The following is a 20,241-nucleotide window of genomic DNA, read 5'->3' as shown; positions in this document are numbered from 1 at the left end:
AAGTCGGCAGCCAATGAACTTGCGTTATTTGCCCGAGTGTACAGGGGTATGTGAAGTCTATCCTGAAGGCCATCGAAACCACGAATTTTGCAGGTCTCTACCACGAAACATACAATTCGTAAATCTAATTGCAGCGTATTTTCTAAGAAGGTTCAGTTATTTGAAATTACGAAGACCTCTACGTTTATTCAAGGTTAATTCCTCGTTGAAAAGTACAAAAATTTACTGTGATTTCTAACGGTGTAGAACTCTGTGTTTAATACAAATTATGACAAGCATTGAAGTAGTTATTTCAAATGTTTCATCTAACAAATTCAGTGTCTCACTCAACATCCCGGACTAGTCTTGCGTTCCGCAATCGAGACCTTAAAAGTATTGCCATCAAGTGTTGAACATTTGTTCACCGCGGGGCTGACCCATGCCTGTTATATATAGTACTAGCAATACTCTCAGTAAAAGCTTATTTAAACACTAAAAAATTGGTTGTCTGAAAAGTCGGTTTACGGACGATGGTTTAACGTGACAACGTCATAACAAAACATTGATGAAATGATGTCATACTTTTATGTATAAAATTGAATCATTTTTATTGAATTATCACTATTTTGTATAGATACAAAGAAGCAGTGAAATGAAATCTACAATTTTGTAACCGTGGTGCTGTGCTCAAAACAAAACCATAATTATTGATAATAAATGTCCGGTGGAAGCGTCAGGCTAATTATCTAAAAGAACTTGCCAGAGGGGCACAGCCCACTTACAAACACAATTTAAAATTAACCTCCCTGACAGTAGGAAAGGTTACGTGGATTGTGGTTTCAAGTAGCAGCAAATGAAAACACTCGTATGGTTTGGTTTTATTAGAGGCTTTTACTGTTGATTAGTAGTTTAGTATCTTTTCATTGATAGGTTTCTTACATTATAAAATATCTTACGGCATTACAGCCATTACAAACAAAACTGCTAACAATGTCAGATTCTTATTTTTGATACATTACATTGAGTAACTAACGAATAAAAAAAGAAGAAAGAGGGGCCGGGGGGGGACACCATTTCATACTATGCTAAGTTCAACTGTTTAGGAACATTGAGCTCGCAGGCTCATAAAACAAATATATGTGTTTAAAATACAATATTTTATAATAATATGGAAAACATCCTAAAACTGGCGGAGTTATAAACTGTTCTTCACTTCTTTTTGAGGGGTGCCGAAAGATGGAGGGAGACTCCGTTATAGAGGCTCACGAGTTACATGTTGAGGTGCAAAATGTGGCGCCGGAACTGGGCCGCCATCTTGAACTGGTCTGGGGTCCTTGAAGTACTCTGGGATTCTGGAACCCTCTGGGATTCTGGAACCCTGCCTGTAACCAATAATCCACCTGGATTAGCTTGGTTAGCAGGCAGTTTATGACGGGCGAAGTTAAGCCCAAAAAAAAGGCAACCTAACAGGTTTGTGTGGGACGAAGTGCAGCTTACCTTAGCTGGCAGGGTGAAGTAGGTAGTGGCTGTCCCTGGGGGTGATCCGGGGATGCGCGGCACGGGAGCTCGCGGTAGCCATAGAAGAAATAGTTATGGCGAAAACCAAAAAAAAAAAACTAAAGTTAAACTTAGCTATTTGGGCAGCTATTAAGAAAAACTAAAAAAAATCTAGGCGACATGGCCTGGCTCAGAAGCCACTACATTATTGCCGAAAGCGGATCACGATAGCTGCTGGTCGTTACTGCGACCTGTTGCAAAGATGCGCGCTGGACGAGAGCTGCCCTCAAAATCCCTGAAAATGGCGCCGGGACGCTAACTTAAAATTAAGTCCGGTCGTCTGTTCCTCTGGAGGAGGGGATCGGGAAACCCGAAGTGCTCCGAAGGGCTCCGAAAGAAAAAAAAAGGGCTCCGGCGACCTATCGACTGAGTGTGAGGTCGACTGTTTCTTCTGGAGGGGATAGGGGATAGCTGGTTCGTCCTTTCGCCGCTAGATGGCGTGGGCATGCAGATCGGAGTCTCGCAGAGACCATCGCGGCACTTGGTGGCCGCCATTTTGCAAGTGGGGGGGATTTTGGCCTTGAGGTTGGTCACTGCCCCGGCTGGCCGATGACCGCTGTGGACCAGGGAGGGGTGGGGGGTATGTCCGGTGAATGACCTGCCCTGGGAGACTTCGCCGGCCAGGCGTCGGGACGTGCGGCGGAGCTTGAAAAAAGGACACCAAAACGTGTTAGAGACCGCAAACTTCAGCACACCTCCGAGAAGGGGTTGGGGTGACCATGGGAAGCTTAGGGTGGCTACTTTCGTCACGCGTAGCGCTAAACTCGTGACGAGACGCGACGGCCAGTGGATACCGTTGCTGATGATAGCCCTGTAGTCGGCTAGACCCAGCAAATTTGGTGGGAAACGGCGGTGAGAGCACTATACTGCTCAACAAGCTAACCTGCCGGTACACTCGACCGAACCCGTTTGGATGGGGGCGAAAGCAGCGGGCGAAGGAGGAAAATTGAAGTTATAAAAAAAATTTAAAATTTTGTAAAAATAAGAAAATAAAAAAAATCGTGCCTAAAGTAGCACTGATTCGGCACATACTCCCCCGCTTGAATGCGGAGCATATAGGGAAAATAAAAAACAAACCTACATTTATTAGTAAAACTAGTACCAGGTTCGCCTGTATCCTACTACTTACAAAAAAGATTTTTACGGTCAATTCGAAGATGTATTATAATTATTTAAATTACCCTTAACGGTGAATGATGTCATGAGGAAAGTTGATCTCAGATGTTGGGAATGGTGTCACTTGACAAAAACTCTAAATATGGGCGCTGTGAGGCGGGCCTAAAACACTGGGCCGGAACCGGAACTTGGTCCGTTGGGTGCCAGTAAAGAAAGGTGGGGATTTGTGTACCCCTGAAAATAATGAAAGTGGGAATGTAAACCCCTGTACAATAGTCTTTCCATAAGAAGCCGAAGGCATTGGGACTCAGCCCTGCACAGTCAGGCGATGGAGAAGACAGTCGAATTTGCTGCTTGCCCGAAGGCGAAACAGAACCTCAGTCCCAGAGTGACACAGGGCCTATGGGTGGTATTCCCTTGGCGGAATTTTAAATGATTGGGGATGAAAACCCCAACAGATCAACAATCCGTAGGAGAGAATGAATTTAAAAATATTAAATATTCGATAAATTAAGAAATTTCAGCGCATACCACTCTGATGTTTATTATTATTAACTAATATTTATTATTTAAATGTATTCTGGAAACAAAACGATAAATTAACGACTCTTCGCACTCAAATTTAAATTATTTAAAAAAATGTAAAATGCAATAAACCAACAATTATAAATCAAAAAGGGATAAATTATAATGGAGCGGTTAGATCTTCCATGACTGCTGATAGACTTCGCACTGCCTGAGAGGGGGTTTGAACATAGGCCGTCCAAAGATGAGTGGTGGGAATGTAACCCAAAGAACACTCGAAAATGGTCATGAGATATTTCACTCAGAGGACCTTGGTCATGGCTCGTTGGCTCAGAGGACCCTAACTTTTGCGCCGCTCGTTGGCTAGCTTGACCTAGCTCCTATTTTAGAAAAACACATAAAAGAAACCAGTTTGCCGTCTGGAAGTCACGTCGCTCTTACTTAAATAAACAATCTCATCGATAACGATGTAAAAGAAATCCAACTTTGGGGTAGAATGCAAAAGAAAAAAGAAAAATGGCTAGATGTGACAGCTTCAGTGCTCAGACTCTATGTACGTCACTGTACATCACATTTACGTGCAAGGGAAAATAAAGAAATAAACATGTACAAGTATTAACGCAAAATCAGTACAAAAAAACACTACAAACATATTCTTGCTTACTTTACGAATTATGGTTATTAAAAAAAAGGAACGTAATCAGAAATTAAATATATGAAATCGTGGAACAAGATTCATGAAGATTCAAAAAATATCAGAGAGGTATTTCTGAGTAAAAAAAATTAAAACTATTTACGTCAAGTAGCTTGTTAAAGACTGAACTTACGTATGTAAAAATTAAAAATTAAAATATCTTAAATTACCTAGCTTGTGCTAGTCTAGAAACGGGATGCTCAAACATACCCAAATTAATTAAGTGGACCTCTCGTTGGGGGTTGAAAGTATTTCACTCTTCTTGGTGATTACCTTAAATATTAAAATGAGACTAGTCACCTCGTAGCTGCTTAATTTCTGGGGAATACGTATTTTAATATGATTGATTATATTATTATTATTGAGCAAAAAGAAAAAAAGAAAAAAATGCCTGTTGCCCTACTACTTGTAATAAAGCAGAATTAATTCCATGACCTTTGACTGTAACACTTTATAAGTCCAAGACAAGATTAATAATTAAATATAGTCCATTTAAACTTGATTTGAATTAGGGTAAAGTAAGGTAATTTCGTGATAAAATTAATTTTTCGCTAATAAATATTGTTTTATTCAACAATTATTGTCGTATTTGGCCAAAATTGTTTAACATTTGTGTAATACTAACATTATAAGTAATATACTTACCATTATATACATTTTTTCAACACAAAATTTAATTTCAAATTTTAAATAGTTTGACAGGTAATTTCGTGATATGGGTATCTAATTTCGTGATAGGGGTTAGGCAATTTCGTGATACAATAACAATACAAATATTTTCAAACAAATATCAACTATAATAACAAATAATATAATTTTAACTTGTAACATGCATTCTAATTGCTGTTTTCTTCATTTCATCATAAAAAATGTTCAAATAACCTTCGAAAAATTAGGTTTAGTCTAGTTTATTTAGCTGCTTACCTCGGTAAACTCACTTTCAGCATTAGCACAATTATCACACATGAAAAATAGTTCCCCAGAATCAGCAGGTTGGCACTCTTCATGATAAGGCATCAAGCAATAACAGCATTGTACACATTTAGCGCCATTTCTTATTTGAACGTTTATGAAATAACTGTTCCCGCACATACCACAGATCCAATCTTCATCAAGAATTTGGACTTCCTTTGATTTTGTCTTGCATTCGCGAAGTTCTGGACCAGATATGGACGGTTCTAATGTTGGTGTCAAAGCTTTTGAAGTTGATGGGACAATCTTGGAAGTTGATGGAACAGCCTTGGTAGTTGATGGGACAGCCTTGGAAGTTGATGGGACAGCCTTGGAAGTTGATGGGACAGCCTTGGAAGTTGATGGGGTAGCCTTGGAAGTTGATGGGGTAGCCTTGGAAGTTGATGGGGTAGCCTTGGAAGTTGATGGGGTAGCCTTGGAAGTTGATGGGGTTGCCTTGGAAGTTGATGGGGTAGCCTTGGAAGTTGATGGGGTAGCCTTGGAAGTTGATGGGGTAGCCTTGGAAGTTGATGGGGTAGCCTTGGAAGTTGATGGGGTAGCCTTGGAAGTTGATGGGGTAGCCTTGGAAGTTGATGGGGTAGCCTTGGAAGTTGATGGGGTAGCCTTGGAAGTTGATGGGGTAGCCTTTGTGGTTGAAGATATCCTTCGATGATATTACAGGATTCGATGTTGGTAGGGCAGCATCTAAAGTTGAAGTGGTAGGTCTCAATGATGCGTATTTTATTGACCCCAAGATGGTAATTTCTCCTACTGGAGTAAGGCATCTTGCACTTGAGTCTCGCTTTCTCTTCGTTTGTTAATGAGGGTGTCTCTTGACATTGATGGCAGGACCAAGATCTTGTCAGCTACCAATATCTGATATTTTTCCCGCTGTTCTTGAGGTAGAGGCTTGTTCGTTAGTTTGGAGGGTTCAAAAGCTTCCTTAGGAATAGCACACTTGTTGAATGGATAAATTCCCGTTTTCTTGAAAGAATTTGTAATTTTCTTAGTGCACAAGCTCTCAATAAAGGCAGTATTCATAATCGTATGAAAATTTGTTCTATTTGGTTTTTCCGTTGGATTTTCCTTCATGTAGGAGTTAAGACGTTGACCCCAATGTGATTTTAGGGATTTGTAAACTCCTACATCTAACGGTTGCAACAAATGAGTTGTATGGGCTGGGAAAGTAAATAAGAAAATTTGATTTTCTTTCGCAAACGAAATAACTTCAGGGTTAATATGCGATGCGTGTGAATCCATGAAGAGGATGACTGGTCGAGCAGGAGGAATGGAGGCTACAAAGAACTGGAACCATTCAAAGAACAGATCACTGTTAATCGACCCTTTTGGAGACAACTTCACTATTGCATTAGGCAAACAATCTCTCTTTAGGTTATCGTTCCACCTGAAACCTTTGAAAATAATCATAGGCGGAATCCATGTCCCATTTGCGCACACACATCCCAAAAGTGTATGTGATTCTCCCCTGTCTGCATAAACTCTCTTATAAACATATCGCTTTCCCACTGCTGTTACAACTTTGTTTGCTTTCACGACATACGAAAGACCTGTTTAGTCACAGTTCCATAGCCTATCAGGTGCTTCTTTGATATCCAATCGGTCCAGTAATTCCTCTAATTTAATACAAAAATCCCAAATGATTTCTTCATTTGCCATAGAAGCCCTGTATGCTGCAAGGTTTTCTGGAGCTCTTAATGAGAGGTTGTACCTACTCTTGAAATTTGTCCACCACCATTTGCTAGCACTTTCACTGTCTGAATTTAATAAATTTTCACGGCCGGCACTTCTTGCGAGTTCATGTGCTACTTTCCTTTCTGTAGAAACAGTTAAACCAAATCCTAACTCTTGCATCTCTATGATGTAATTATACAGACTAATTTCTAGGTTTGAAGTGAGAGCGAATGGTCTTCCTAGTTTTGGCAGAGGTTAATTTCTGTTTTCACAGGGGATATTTTTTAGATAGTCTCTTAGTTAACTCCATGGCACACCCATTTCCTTGGAGGCTTTATAAAGTGAACAATTTTGTTGTTTAACTAATTCAGCAGCTGCAATTAACTGTCTGGAGTCATATTTTCTGTATTTACTTCTTGATTTATTCATCATTCAACTGAAAAATAAAAAAAATAGCCAATGTATTTTTGTGTTAGCCTATAGATAATTTCGTGATACAGGTAATTTCGTGATATAGGTAATTTCGTGATATAGGTAATTTCGTGACACACTATAATTAGCTTTCTAAGTGAAACTAAGTTATTGTAAACTTAATTTACAACACAAACTCTCATAATAATTTTGTTCTAACAAGCTTAGAAAACTTACAAGATCAATCCATATTAAAGGCTTTGAAAATTTATCTTTAGCAAGGACAAAAATGCTAAGAAACGCCATGAACAACATAAGCAATAACAACTGTATGCAGACGTGCAAAATCATAAAATTATTTACACTGTAAGAGGTTTATATTCTCTACAAAACTGTGTATTAAATGCTAACATACCATGTACATGGATCCTTTTATGAATATTCGAAGTTAAACCTGCAAAAGAGTACTCAAATTTAACGAAACTTTGCTCACTTTTACGAAAACTTTTGTTTTGTGACGTTGACGCATTCCAAGACACGAACGATACATACCACACTATTTAGCGGAGAACGCTGAAACTACCAGACCAAAATGCAGCTCCAAAAAACCGATGGTATTTTCGTTACAAACGTCATAAAAAATGTCACGAAATTACCTGTGTCACGAAATTACCTTACTTTACCCTATTTAAAATAAATCCTTAAAATCATTTAATAAATAAAAAAATATTAAATTCAAAGCTTAAATTTAAAGTACCTGTATGCTTACAACTATTTATGTCTTTGCTATATTAATGAAATGAAATTCATCCTGTTGATCTCAGATATTGGATATCGTGTAGGAACACAAAATGGGCTCTGTGAGGGAGGCCGAAAAGCACTGAGGCCGAAACAAGGGAAATGCGTCCTTGAGCACTCAGTGACTAATGGGGATTGTAACCCCTGTAAATGGGTATGGTAACCCGTAACTTACAAACTAAATTTGGGAATATAACCCCTGTACATAATTGTTTCGCTGTCCATAAGAAGTCGAAGGCATTGAGTCATAGCTCTGCACAATCTGACGATGGATCAGACGAATGATATGAATTTATGACTTGCTTAAAAGGCGAAGTACACCTCGGTCCCGGATACCTACATTTCTTAACTCACACAGGCTCAATATGTTCAAGCTCTGACGGTTGATCAGACCATCAGGCTGAAGCAGAGACCTACGAGGGAATTTCACCCCTGAGTTAGTTCGGGTTTGAAACCCGAAAGATCAACAAATTTGGATGAAAAATGGATAATGAAAAAAATTTAGATGTTTAAAATTACATAGCTGTACACCACCTTATAAAGGAAATGAACACCGATCCAAAAAAAATATAAAAGTTAATAAATTGTTTACTCAAAATTCATAATTACAAAAATATTATTTATCCTTTACCTTGCATTCTTAGATTAATTGGTAAATTGCTCATAGAAAACTCGACGTTAAAAAAAAAGGTATAGTACTCTATCTTACAATAAATTCCTCACCTCATGACTAGCGTAAAAAGTATTGGGGATTCAACCCGTGTATATAAACAATTTAATTCAGGCCTTTTCTTAAAGGCACGAGTGATTGCACCTCTCGTTGGGTGATCACGAAATAAATCTAAACAAAAGCTAGGCACATGGATGTGTATGGTGACACCATGAAATGGTACGTCGAAGTATATTCACTTTGCTTGTGAACGATGCAATATGATTAGAGTACTTGTTAAAATTACTTATGAACATATTCTTATTTTATGTTACTTAATGAATGGACCCTTTTTTAGATTTATTTTATGTATTATTAAAATACTTAATCGTTAATTTTAAGATACTTAGAAATAGTAAACAATGGAAGTTTCTTAACATTAGCTAAAACAAAAGGTTTATATTATCATATTATTTGTATTGTTAATATTATTTTAAGTTATATAAACATATTATGTTATAATTTACGTTTCCCTAGATTAAAAAAATACTTTGCTGCTATATTTAATGCAGTATTATTTATAGTGCTTGTTTTGTGACATAAAAATTATATTATTAGGACATACAAAGCATGGGTAGTTTGTTTACAAATTAAGTGTTACGTGGGTGGAGTAGAGAAGAGTTCCGCGCGGTTGGCGGCCCTGCCATGTGGTGAAGAGATAACATGTCGGCGCGCGCAAGGCGCCGAGAGACAAAACAAAAAAATACCACGATGTCCGAAAGGACTTCTATGATGAGTTTTTTTTTACAAAGATGGCCTGGTTTACAGGCGGATGTGTTATAAAAAAACACAGATAAAGGGAGGAATTTAGACAAACTTAGTGCACTGTCGGCCGTGAGGAACAAACTAGTCCGCAACGCATTGTTTCGCTGCCGGACACGGGGGCAGGGATGTTAGACGTACCAACTTGTTGGTACACATACCATTTTCCAGGGTCTTGTACCATGTACCAAGTATAAATTGTGCTGGTATGCAGAAATACCAACTTTGAACATCGACCATGCGCGATGCGCCATGCATTAACAATTAACTTTAGGCGTGGACGAATAATTCGAATAGTTGCGTTTTAATAATTCCATCTGTATACTATTAATAAAACTGCATTTTAAGAGAAATTTTTAAGTGCTAATTTAATTGAAAGTATTCATAATAGGTGCTAACGTTTTTATGGCCATCTTATAATTTCAGATGCTAGTTCTCTAGAAATTCATCACATCGCTATGCCGAAGATCTTACACTGACAAAGATCTTGTAGATTTTGTTTATAGATTTTATATATATATATATATAAGTATGTAAGATCTTGGAGTGTACCAGTTTTTTTTTTCAGATACCAGCATTTAGTGACATCTGTACCAGCTTCGTTGAGCTACTGTCTAACATCCCTGCACGGGGGCAACGACATGACCTTGTCTCCTCCAGCCGGTGAGGCGTGTAGGGGAGGGGTGAAGAGGATGACAGGGAGAATGACACGCGCGCTGATAAAGCACGCTGCCTGAAGGACGGGGCCGCGCGGTGTCTCACCGCGCGCAAACACAGTCACAGCGGGACGTAAAATACGAGAGAATTTTAATTTAACTCACTTTGGGTGAATCAGATTGGGTGCCAGTTTTAGGACTTACAATAATACTATATATAGAAAATCTTAGTGACAAACAAAAAAAATATTTATACCAAATAAATTTAAAGCATTCTCATAAATCAAACCAAAATACAGTTAACAATTTAAGAGTAACCATATCACACAAACTGCTACCACATTGTAACCGTAACCATGCTAACTGCTACCAATTTGTAACCGTGGTGCTGTGCTCAAAACAAAACCATAATTATTGATAATAAATGTCCGGTGGAAGCGTCAGGCTAATTATCTAAAAGAACTTGCCAGAGGGGCACAGCCCACTTACAAACACAATTTAAAATTAACCTCCCTGACAGTAGGAAAGGTTACGTGGATTGTGGTTTCAAGTAGCAGCAAATGAAAACACTCGTATGGTTTGGTTTTATTAGAGGCTTTTACTGTTGATTAGTAGTTTAGTATCTTTTCATTGATAGGTTTCTTACATTATAAAATATCTTACGGCATTACAGCCATTACAAACAAAACTGCTAACAATGTCAGATTCTTATTTTTGATACATTACATTGAGTAACTAACGAATAAAAAAAGAAGAAAGAGGGGCCGGGGGGGGACACCATTTCATACTATGCTAAGTTCAACTGTTTAGGAACATTGAGCTCGCAGGCTCATAAAACAAATATATGTGTTTAAAATACAATATTTTATAATAATATGGAAAACATCCTAAAACTGGCGGAGTTATAAACTGTTCTTCACTTCTTTTTGAGGGGTGCCGAAAGATGGAGGGAGACTCCGTTATAGAGGCTCACGAGTTACATGTTGAGGTGCAAAATGTGGCGCCGGAACTGGGCCGCCATCTTGAACTGGTCTGGGGTCCTTGAAGTACTCTGGGATTCTGGAACCCTCTGGGATTCTGGAACCCTGCCTGTAACCAATAATCCACCTGGATTAGCTTGGTTAGCAGGCAGTTTATGACGGGCGAAGTTAAGCCCAAAAAAAAGGCAACCTAACAGGTTTGTGTGGGACGAAGTGCAGCTTACCTTAGCTGGCAGGGTGAAGTAGGTAGTGGCTGTCCCTGGGGGTGATCCGGGGATGCGCGGCACGGGAGCTCGCGGTAGCCATAGAAGAAATAGTTATGGCGAAAACCAAAAAAAAAAACTAAAGTTAAACTTAGCTATTTGGGCAGCTATTAAGAAAAACTAAAAAAAATCTAGGCGACATGGCCTGGCTCAGAAGCCACTACATTATTGCCGAAAGCGGATCACGATAGCTGCTGGTCGTTACTGCGACCTGTTGCAAAGATGCGCGCTGGACGAGAGCTGCCCTCAAAATCCCTGAAAATGGCGCCGGGACGCTAACTTAAAATTAAGTCCGGTCGTCTGTTCCTCTGGAGGAGGGGATCGGGAAACCCGAAGTGCTCCGAAGGGCTCCGAAAGAAAAAAAAAGGGCTCCGGCGACCTATCGACTGAGTGTGAGGTCGACTGTTTCTTCTGGAGGGGATAGGGGATAGCTGGTTCGTCCTTTCGCCGCTAGATGGCGTGGGCATGCAGATCGGAGTCTCGCAGAGACCATCGCGGCACTTGGTGGCCGCCATTTTGCAAGTGGGGGGGATTTTGGCCTTGAGGTTGGTCACTGCCCCGGCTGGCCGATGACCGCTGTGGACCAGGGAGGGGTGGGGGGTATGTCCGGTGAATGACCTGCCCTGGGAGACTTCGCCGGCCAGGCGTCGGGACGTGCGGCGGAGCTTGAAAAAAGGACACCAAAACGTGTTAGAGACCGCAAACTTCAGCACACCTCCGAGAAGGGGTTGGGGTGACCATGGGAAGCTTAGGGTGGCTACTTTCGTCACGCGTAGCGCTAAACTCGTGACGAGACGCGACGGCCAGTGGATACCGTTGCTGATGATAGCCCTGTAGTCGGCTAGACCCAGCAAATTTGGTGGGAAACGGCGGTGAGAGCACTATACTGCTCAACAAGCTAACCTGCCGGTACACTCGACCGAACCCGTTTGGATGGGGGCGAAAGCAGCGGGCGAAGGAGGAAAATTGAAGTTATAAAAAAAATTTAAAATTTTGTAAAAATAAGAAAATAAAAAAAATCGTGCCTAAAGTAGCACTGATTCGGCACAATTTAATTGATAAATTTACTTTTATTTGCACCCATTAATTCAAATATGTTTATTATTTTAACTATAACTTTTATACATGTTTGCTTTTTAACTTCTTCCAATCTGTGTTATTCTGTTAAGGATAGGACGATGATAGGAAAAGTAGGAAACGAATGGGAGTGTTTCAAGTTTAATGTCCCTCGAAAAAGTCGAATCGATGGTTGTTCCAATCCAGTGGAAGAGAGATAGATGCGGCGCAAGCGTACAATGAGCGTAACGGGACACAGCGCAACGGGACATTGTGTGCAACGGGACACTTTTTTGTGCGTGCAGCCGGTGTTAATCGATTTATTAGACGTTGTCACGTCAAAAAAAAACACAACCACTCACTGTCTTTTACTATTTGGTAAACATCCAGTTGTGACTAGGGAGCAATGGACAAATACCTGACAGGACACAATTACTGCAGTAAGCAAGTACAGTGCAAACAAGAGCACAGAGGTGTTGTTGCAATCGACGTGACGTTTCTAACGTAGACGTACTTTATTTAGCGATCCGCAGAGCCCAGAAGTTCAACGTTATTTCTGTTGTTAGCACGTTTTCGTTAAATGAGACTTCCTGTTGAGGTAACAGAACCATAATATGCACAGCTGTTACCAAATCAAATGCATTCATGCTCATGGCTTCTGATTGTGATTGTCTATTTACATTACTCAGCAATAACAACTAGCAAAAATTAAACCTGGTTTGAACTTAGCTTAATAATATTTCTATGGATAGGCTGTGTTTACCTGTAAGTGCTTCTGTAGTTATCAATATGAAAAATCAAGCGTTCCACCTTTATTGTATATAACCGAGTTTTGAAGTAGGGAAATGTTTATATCAACTCTACCCCAGCCTTTTGGTGGTTTGCGTGTAAAGGAAAATACCTAGGTACGTATGTTCCCTGAATTCACGACCCAAATAAATCTGTTTTAAGTTGGTGTCACTGAAATCTTTTTATTTGAGTATTTGGGCCTGGTTAATAAACTATGCTACCAACAAGAACGCAAGGCGAAAAATTTTTAAAAACCACACTTCAGAGTACCTACCTCTTTATAAACTATACGCAAGGCACAATAACGCCACGCAATTATTGTTCAACTTCCAACTTTCGTGCGTTTTCAGCGTTCTTTTCCGAATGTCATATTCGAAGGGAGTGTTCTGAAAATTGTTAAGACGGAGACGTTTTGTGCATGGAAGCACAATTGTTTCTAGCAATTTATAATACTTTTACAGTTGTAGACGTTCTTAAAATGGATTCAATAATGAAAGTTATTTACACAGGAAAAATGTCTTACAGCCAGTCACTGTTACTTTCAGACATTCAGTTAGATTGCAAATGTTCTATGCCTAGGGGCAGGCATTTCTCGCGAAAAGATATGAACACTTATTAGACTGCAACAAGGTATACCCGCACCTGTGGTTTCTTCCTTGTGATTGGCGGCCGTCTGCGAGAGAAGTCGTCGCCTTCTTTCACCGAGCCACTCAGGACGCGTTTACTTCCGCACTGAATCACTGTGATTGGTGTTGTTACAATCAATATGTACCTGGAAGAAACTCTCCCAATCACGAAACACAGACGGTGTCTAGTCCCGAAATCATTTCGCGAAATATGCATGCCCCTTGCCTATGCCTAATGACCTGCACAGTTTACGCTGTTTGCGGTGGTAGTAGAACTCCATGTAACTAACCAGAATTCCGATGATAAGTCCGCCATCTTAATTACTTTTTTTATTATTATTTACAATAAAAATGCTGTTCAGCTCCGTCTTCAAAGTTTCATACCAGCCTTGGAAAGCACTTAACGACCATAAGTAGAGACCCGTGAATTCCGCGGATTCAATGACCTCCAGGATAGACTCCAATATCCTCTACACACTCGGGCAAATGCCAACTGTTCATTGGCTGTTGACTTGTGAGTCGTCTCGACTGGGTGGCCTGTGATTCGACAATTCTATGAGTGAGGGTCTCGAATTGGCCCTCAGTCCTCCAGATTAACAGTGAACCAATGACAGAAGCAGCACTAAGGTATAATTATTTTAATTTTAGCATAACACGAAATGAATCCGCGAAATTCACGGGTCTCTAACCATAAGTTGTAAATAGGTTTCAACAAACTTTGTCGTGATGAACATGCAGCCGAAGTTCGTCGGTCGAATTCAGACTCACCCTATATACACACCAACACACCTACACACACACCAACACACCTACACACACACCAACACACCTACACACACACCAACACACCTACACACACACCAACACACCTACACACACACCAACACACACACATACACCAACACACACACACACACCAACACACCTACACACACACCAACACACCTACACACACACCAACACACCTACACACACACCAACACACCTACACACACACCAACACACACACACATACACCAACACACACACACACACCAACACACCTACACACACCAACACACCTACACACACACCAACACACCTACACACACCAACACACACACATACACCAACACACACACACACACCAACACACCTACACACACACCAACACACCTACACACACACCAACACACCTACACACACACCAACACACCTACACACACACCAACACACCTACACACACACCAACACACCTACACACACATACACCAACACACCAACACACACACACACCTAAACACACCTACACACACACCAACACACCTACACACACACCAACACACACACACACCAACACACCTATACACACACCAACACACCTACACACACACCAACACACACACACACACCTAAACACACCTACACATACACCAACACACCTTCACATACACCAAAACATCTACACATACACACACGAAAATAACAACTTAAATATCTGGCGGGAAAAATTCGGTATTCCAACAATAAATGCAAAAGAGCTAACGGACTAAATTTACAGAGAAAACCCCTTAGTAGTAATTACAAGAAAAACTAACAGCCATCTTGACGGGTCAGACAGATCACCAATTAAACGTCTTTATCTAAACAAATGTATACAAAGAAAAAAAAATCTGTACTTTTAGATAAAATTCCTTTGAAATCTAGTTGCCAATATATAGATTTGTAACATTAAAAGAAAAATATTGTAAATTTGTACAACACACTTTTATGGTTATTTTTTCATGAATGAAATACCTTTTTTTGGAAACAATTCTGAATATTTCTTGTCGCGCTTACAAAACTTGGCACATAATTTTAAATTTATTTTTTAAGTTTTTTAAAAGCATATTAATTTTTTCAACTATGTAAAGATAATCGAATAATCAACAACAGGGCTTTATTTTTTTGCTATACTTTTTAATGTGTGCAATTAATGATGTAAAGCTATTAAAGCAAATAACTAACTAATGTAGGTAATAGGTACGGACAGGAAAATTTATCTGAAGTACTTCAAGCCAATGAAGAACCCTCAACAAAAGAAGAATCGAATCAAAATCACTGCTGTTAACAGGTGTCACGAGTCAGTAGCAAATAATCAGATTTAATTTGCCCGAGTACATACTGGATAGTGGAGTCTGTCCAGAGATCATTGAAATCGCGAATATTTCCTGTCCCTCTAGTAATGGGTAGAGACCTGCAAAATTCGCGGATTCATTCGGTGATAGGCTAGAATTCAAACACATACACCTCTTAGATAATTGTGCTATTGGCTTACTGTTCATCTAGACGAATCTCAACCAGTTATAAACCCTCAACCAAAGAAGGATCGAATCACAGACAAACCAGCTGAGACGACTTACAAGTCGGCAGCCAATGAACTTGCGTTATTTGCCCGAGTGTACAGGGGTATGTGCAGTCTATCCTGAATTCCATCGAAACCGCGAATTTTGCAGGTCTCTAGTAATGGGACACCAAAAAGCATAAATGCCCGGGCAGGTATCCGAAACTAGTATTACTGTGGACAAAAATTTTTTCACGTAGCGATACAGTTGCTTTTACATGATCAATTCAGTTCCTTTTACAAAAATATACATATGAGTACAGACCGGAAAAAAAATCGCGGATTCATTTCGCGTTATGCTAGAATCCAAACACGCGTATTTGCATATTTATTCTGTGATTTGCTCACACAGTTTATCTGGAGGACTTTGAGCCGATGAAAAACCTTCAACCAAAGAAGTGCTTATCGAATCGGAAGCATCCCAGTTGACAGGTATCACAAGTCAGTAGTCAATGAGCGTGTGGCATTTATCCCGAGTACGTAGGGGATCGTTGAGTACATCCTAAAAGGTCAATGAAAGAGCGAATTTTTTTTCCAGGCCCAACATATTAGAGCGTAGAAAAGGTTTATGGGTAGACACCCGGAAATTTCGCGAGTTCATCTAGCGTCAAGCTAACCTTCAAAGCATTATGTTTCTTCCAACCAAAGTTTGCTTCTACATTGACTGATTTCTAGAGACCTGCAAAATTCGCGGATTCATTCGGTGATAGGCTAGAATTCAAACACATATACCTCTCAGATAATTTTGCTATTGGCTTACTGTTCATCTGGACGAATCTCAACCAGTTATAAACCTTCAACCAAAGAAGGATCGAATCACAGACAAACCAGCTGAGACGACTTAAAAGTCGGCAGCCAATGAACTTGCGTTATTTGCCAGAGTGTACAGGGATATGTGCAGTCTATCCTGAAGGCCATCGAAACCGCGAATTTTGCAGGTCTCTACTGATTTTTTAGCGAAAAAAAGATAACATTTTTTTATCTTGTTAATCGGCTCTCTCTGATTCGCTTACTTCTCTCATAACTGGACGTCGTTGGCCCAAGGTTGCAGAGGGGCGTGTCCAAATAACTGCTATCCTATCATGAACAGCGCATGAATATGAATGTTTGCATTCTAGCTTGCGACCAAATGAATCCGCGAAATTTCCGGACCTCTATTTATGGGTAGAGACCTGTAAAATTCGCGATTTCAAATCCCTAAAAGATAGACTCCGTGATCCTCTACGCACTCGTGCAAATTAAATCTGCTGATTGGTTACCGACTCGTAACACCTGTTGACTGGAATGATCGTGATTTGCTAATTCTTCTGTTAAAGATTTTTCATTGGCCCAGAATCCTTCAGATAAACTGTGGCCCAATCACTGAAGCAAAATAATGTCAAAAGTATTTGGACTCTATCCTATTGCGAAATGAATCCCCGAATTGTATAGGTCTCTAGGCATTTATCCCGAGTACGTAGGGGATCGTTGAGTACATCCTAAAAGGTTCAATGAAACAGTGATTTTTTTTTTCCAGACCCAACATATTAGAGCGTAGAAAAGGTAAATGGGTAGGGGCAGGCATTATTCGCGAAAAAAAAACTGAATGTCTACTAGACTGCAACAAGGTATACCCAGGGGCGTAGCAAGGGGGGGGTTTTAGGGGTTCAACCCCCCCCCCTTAGCACCGAATCTTTAATTAATTTCTTATTCATCACTCAAACAAATTCCATATTAAAATCAATAAAATTTTTACTATTACAATATTTAAATTTAAGTACCGAAAACTGCTAAAATAGCACTATCTTACACCTTAAAATTCAAATTTTCCCGGGGGAGGACCCCCGGACCCCACGCTTTAAAACGGGGGGGGGGGGGGACACCATGCTTCTTAACACCCCCCATACACAAATCCTGGCTACGCCATTGGGTATACCCGCACCAGCGGTTTCTTCCTTGTGATTGACGGCCGTCTGCGAGAGAAGTTGCTTTGTTTGCAGGAGCCACTAAGGACGAGTTTGCTTCCACACTTAATTAGTATGATTGGTTGTTGTAACAATCGACATGCACCTGAAAGAAACCCACTCAACCACGGAACACAGACTTTGCTACATTGTTTTAACTTTCATCTATTCTCGAAATCTTTTCGCGAAATCTGCGTGCCCCTAGGTATCACAAGTCAGTAGCCAATGAGCGTGTGGCATTTATCCCGAGTACGTCGGGGATCGTTGAGTACATCCTAAAAGGTTCAATGAAACAGCGAATTTTTTTCCAGGCCCAACATATTAGAGCGTAGAAAAGTGAATGGGTGTTTACCAGTTGTGTTTTGTTGCCGCGCCAGGGCTGACGGACCTCCTATGAAGGCGCTGCGACCTTAGCTCGACCCTGCGGTCACGTCCGCGCGACAGCCCAGCCGCCAGCTAACCCAGTTCCTACCGCCGACTGGCGGATTTTTTTTTTCTTCTCTTCTTTTTCGCGGCGCGTCTGAGCCGGAGGAAGTTCCCTCCCGCGGTGGTTAAGGGAAGAGGGGAGCAGGCGGGGGAAGGGCCGTCGCAGGGGAAGAAGGGGTCGCAGGGGAAGAAGGGGTAGCAGGGGGAAACAGGGGTGGGAGGGGCTATTTTGACCGCGCGCGCGCGCGCGTCAAAGGGGCGACTCGGGCCTGTGTTTGTCAACTCCAGAGCGCGACTCACACGGTCACACTCCACCGCCGTGCAAAAATAAAAAAATAAAAACCGTTGCGCGTATATATACTTACTTGGGGTTATAATTAGAGACCCGGAAATCTCGCGGATTCATTTTGTCGCATGTTAGAATGCAAACCTTCACACTCTCGCACTGTGTTCATGATTGGTAGAGACCTGCAAAATTCGCGGTTTCGATGGTCTTCAGGATAGATTGCACATACCCCTGTACACTCGGGCAAATAGCGCAAGTTCATTGGCTGCCGACTTGTAAGTCGTCTCAGCAGGTTTGTCTGTGATTCGATCCTTCTTTGGTTGAGGGTTTATAACTGGTTGAGATTCGTCCAGATAAACAGTAAGCCAATAGCAAAATTATCTAAGTGGTATATGTGTTTGAATTCTAGTCCATCACCGAATGAATCCGTGAATTTTGCAGGTCTCTAATGATTGGACCGCAGTTATCTGGACACGCCTCTCTACGACCGTGAGCCAACGACGCCCAGCTAGGAGAAAAGTAAGCGAATCAGGTAGTGCCAAATAACAAGGATAAAAATGTTCTCGCTAAGAAATCAACCAATGAGAAAGTAAACATGGGTCGAGCACACCTATAACTTTGAATTCTATCCTGAGGTCAGAAGAGTCCGCGAAATTTCCGGGTCTCTAGTTGTCGCAAGTACTTCTGCATTTCAACAACAGATGACGCTACGTGTTCCGTAGTGGTCAATTTTATTTTTTTTTATTTCATGTGGGATGCGGAATGCTCTCTCGCGATCGCAAAAGAAGGTAGGCTTCATTAGACACCAAGGAGAAGGAAGTTCGTCTTGCATGTTAGTGCTTCTCAGGTGTCTCAAATCATATTATTTGAATTAGTATTGGATGTTTTTCCGTTGAATTTCAAATGATAAAAGAATTTTTAGTTAGGTAATTTGGTGACAGAAATTCACAATTTAAATTTAACTGATAAATAAAATAACATGCCTCATTAAGCAAAAAAAATCATGCAGAGATCGATTTCTCAGAAATAACCAGAAGCACGAGGAGAAACGACAGGAATGACCAGAAGCACTTGGAGAAACCACAGGAATAAGCAGAAGCACTTGGAGAAACCACAGGAATAACCAGAAGCACGAGGAGAAACGACAGGAATGACCAGAAGCACTTGGAGAAACCACAGGAATAAGCAGAAGCACCCTGAGAAAGCCATAAATATATTGTCAGGAATAACCAGGAGCACACGGAGTAAACAATTGCACGTTTTCCTTAATATCAGTAAATTACAGAAAAAAGAAATAATAATAAAAGAATGAGTGAAAAATATTACAAAAACAGATTCTGCCAGCTTGTGAACATCTCCGTTGTTGAGCAAGGATAGAGTTCTAGAACAAGCCAGAATATTTGGTAATTTTCTTCACTCATTTTTTTTTGTAATTTTTTTCACTCATACTTTTTTTATTTTTTTGTAATTTTTTTCACTCATTTTTTTTGTTCAGGGGCAGTCCTATGGTATAGGCACCTCCCCCTTTCCCACTCGCTACTTCAGACCCATAATCCCTTGAACTAAAAAAAATACCCCGTGGTATAAAAAAGATTTACACCAGTCAGCATCTAACCTGTGATCTCAATTAATTTTTTTTATGTATTCCCATTTGCCTTTT

At 40.4% G+C, this 20,241-nt stretch overlaps 1 protein-coding gene and 1 long non-coding RNA gene across 3 annotated transcripts in view; both read right to left on the bottom strand.

Annotated features, from left to right (window-relative positions):
• LOC134529123 (endothelin-converting enzyme homolog) overlaps positions 1–20,241 on the bottom strand; it is a 135,327-nt gene that overhangs the window by 97,819 nt on the left and 17,267 nt on the right. Inside the window, exon 1 of one of the 2 annotated variants that reach the window (XM_063362877.1) lies at positions 18,222–18,356. The exons of the other annotated variant lie outside the window; for it this stretch is intronic. The gene's annotated coding sequence lies outside the window, so the exon portion shown is untranslated. Of the gene's footprint in view, positions 1–18,221; positions 18,357–20,241 lie in introns of those variants that run through there. 2 annotated transcript variants of the gene reach the window in all.
• On the bottom strand, positions 851–8,128 carry LOC134529125 (uncharacterized). Its single transcript, XR_010074475.1, has 2 exons — positions 1,477–8,128; positions 851–1,361 (listed from the first exon to the last, which is right to left on the bottom strand). It is a non-coding gene; the product is annotated as an uncharacterized LOC134529125 (long non-coding RNA).

The sequence above is a fragment of the Bacillus rossius genome, chromosome 2 (assembly GCF_032445375.1).
Source record: "Bacillus rossius redtenbacheri isolate Brsri chromosome 2, Brsri_v3, whole genome shotgun sequence".
Classification (NCBI taxonomy): domain Eukaryota; kingdom Metazoa; phylum Arthropoda; class Insecta; order Phasmatodea; family Bacillidae; genus Bacillus; species Bacillus rossius.
This window is presented reverse-complemented; position numbering and strand designations above follow the sequence as displayed.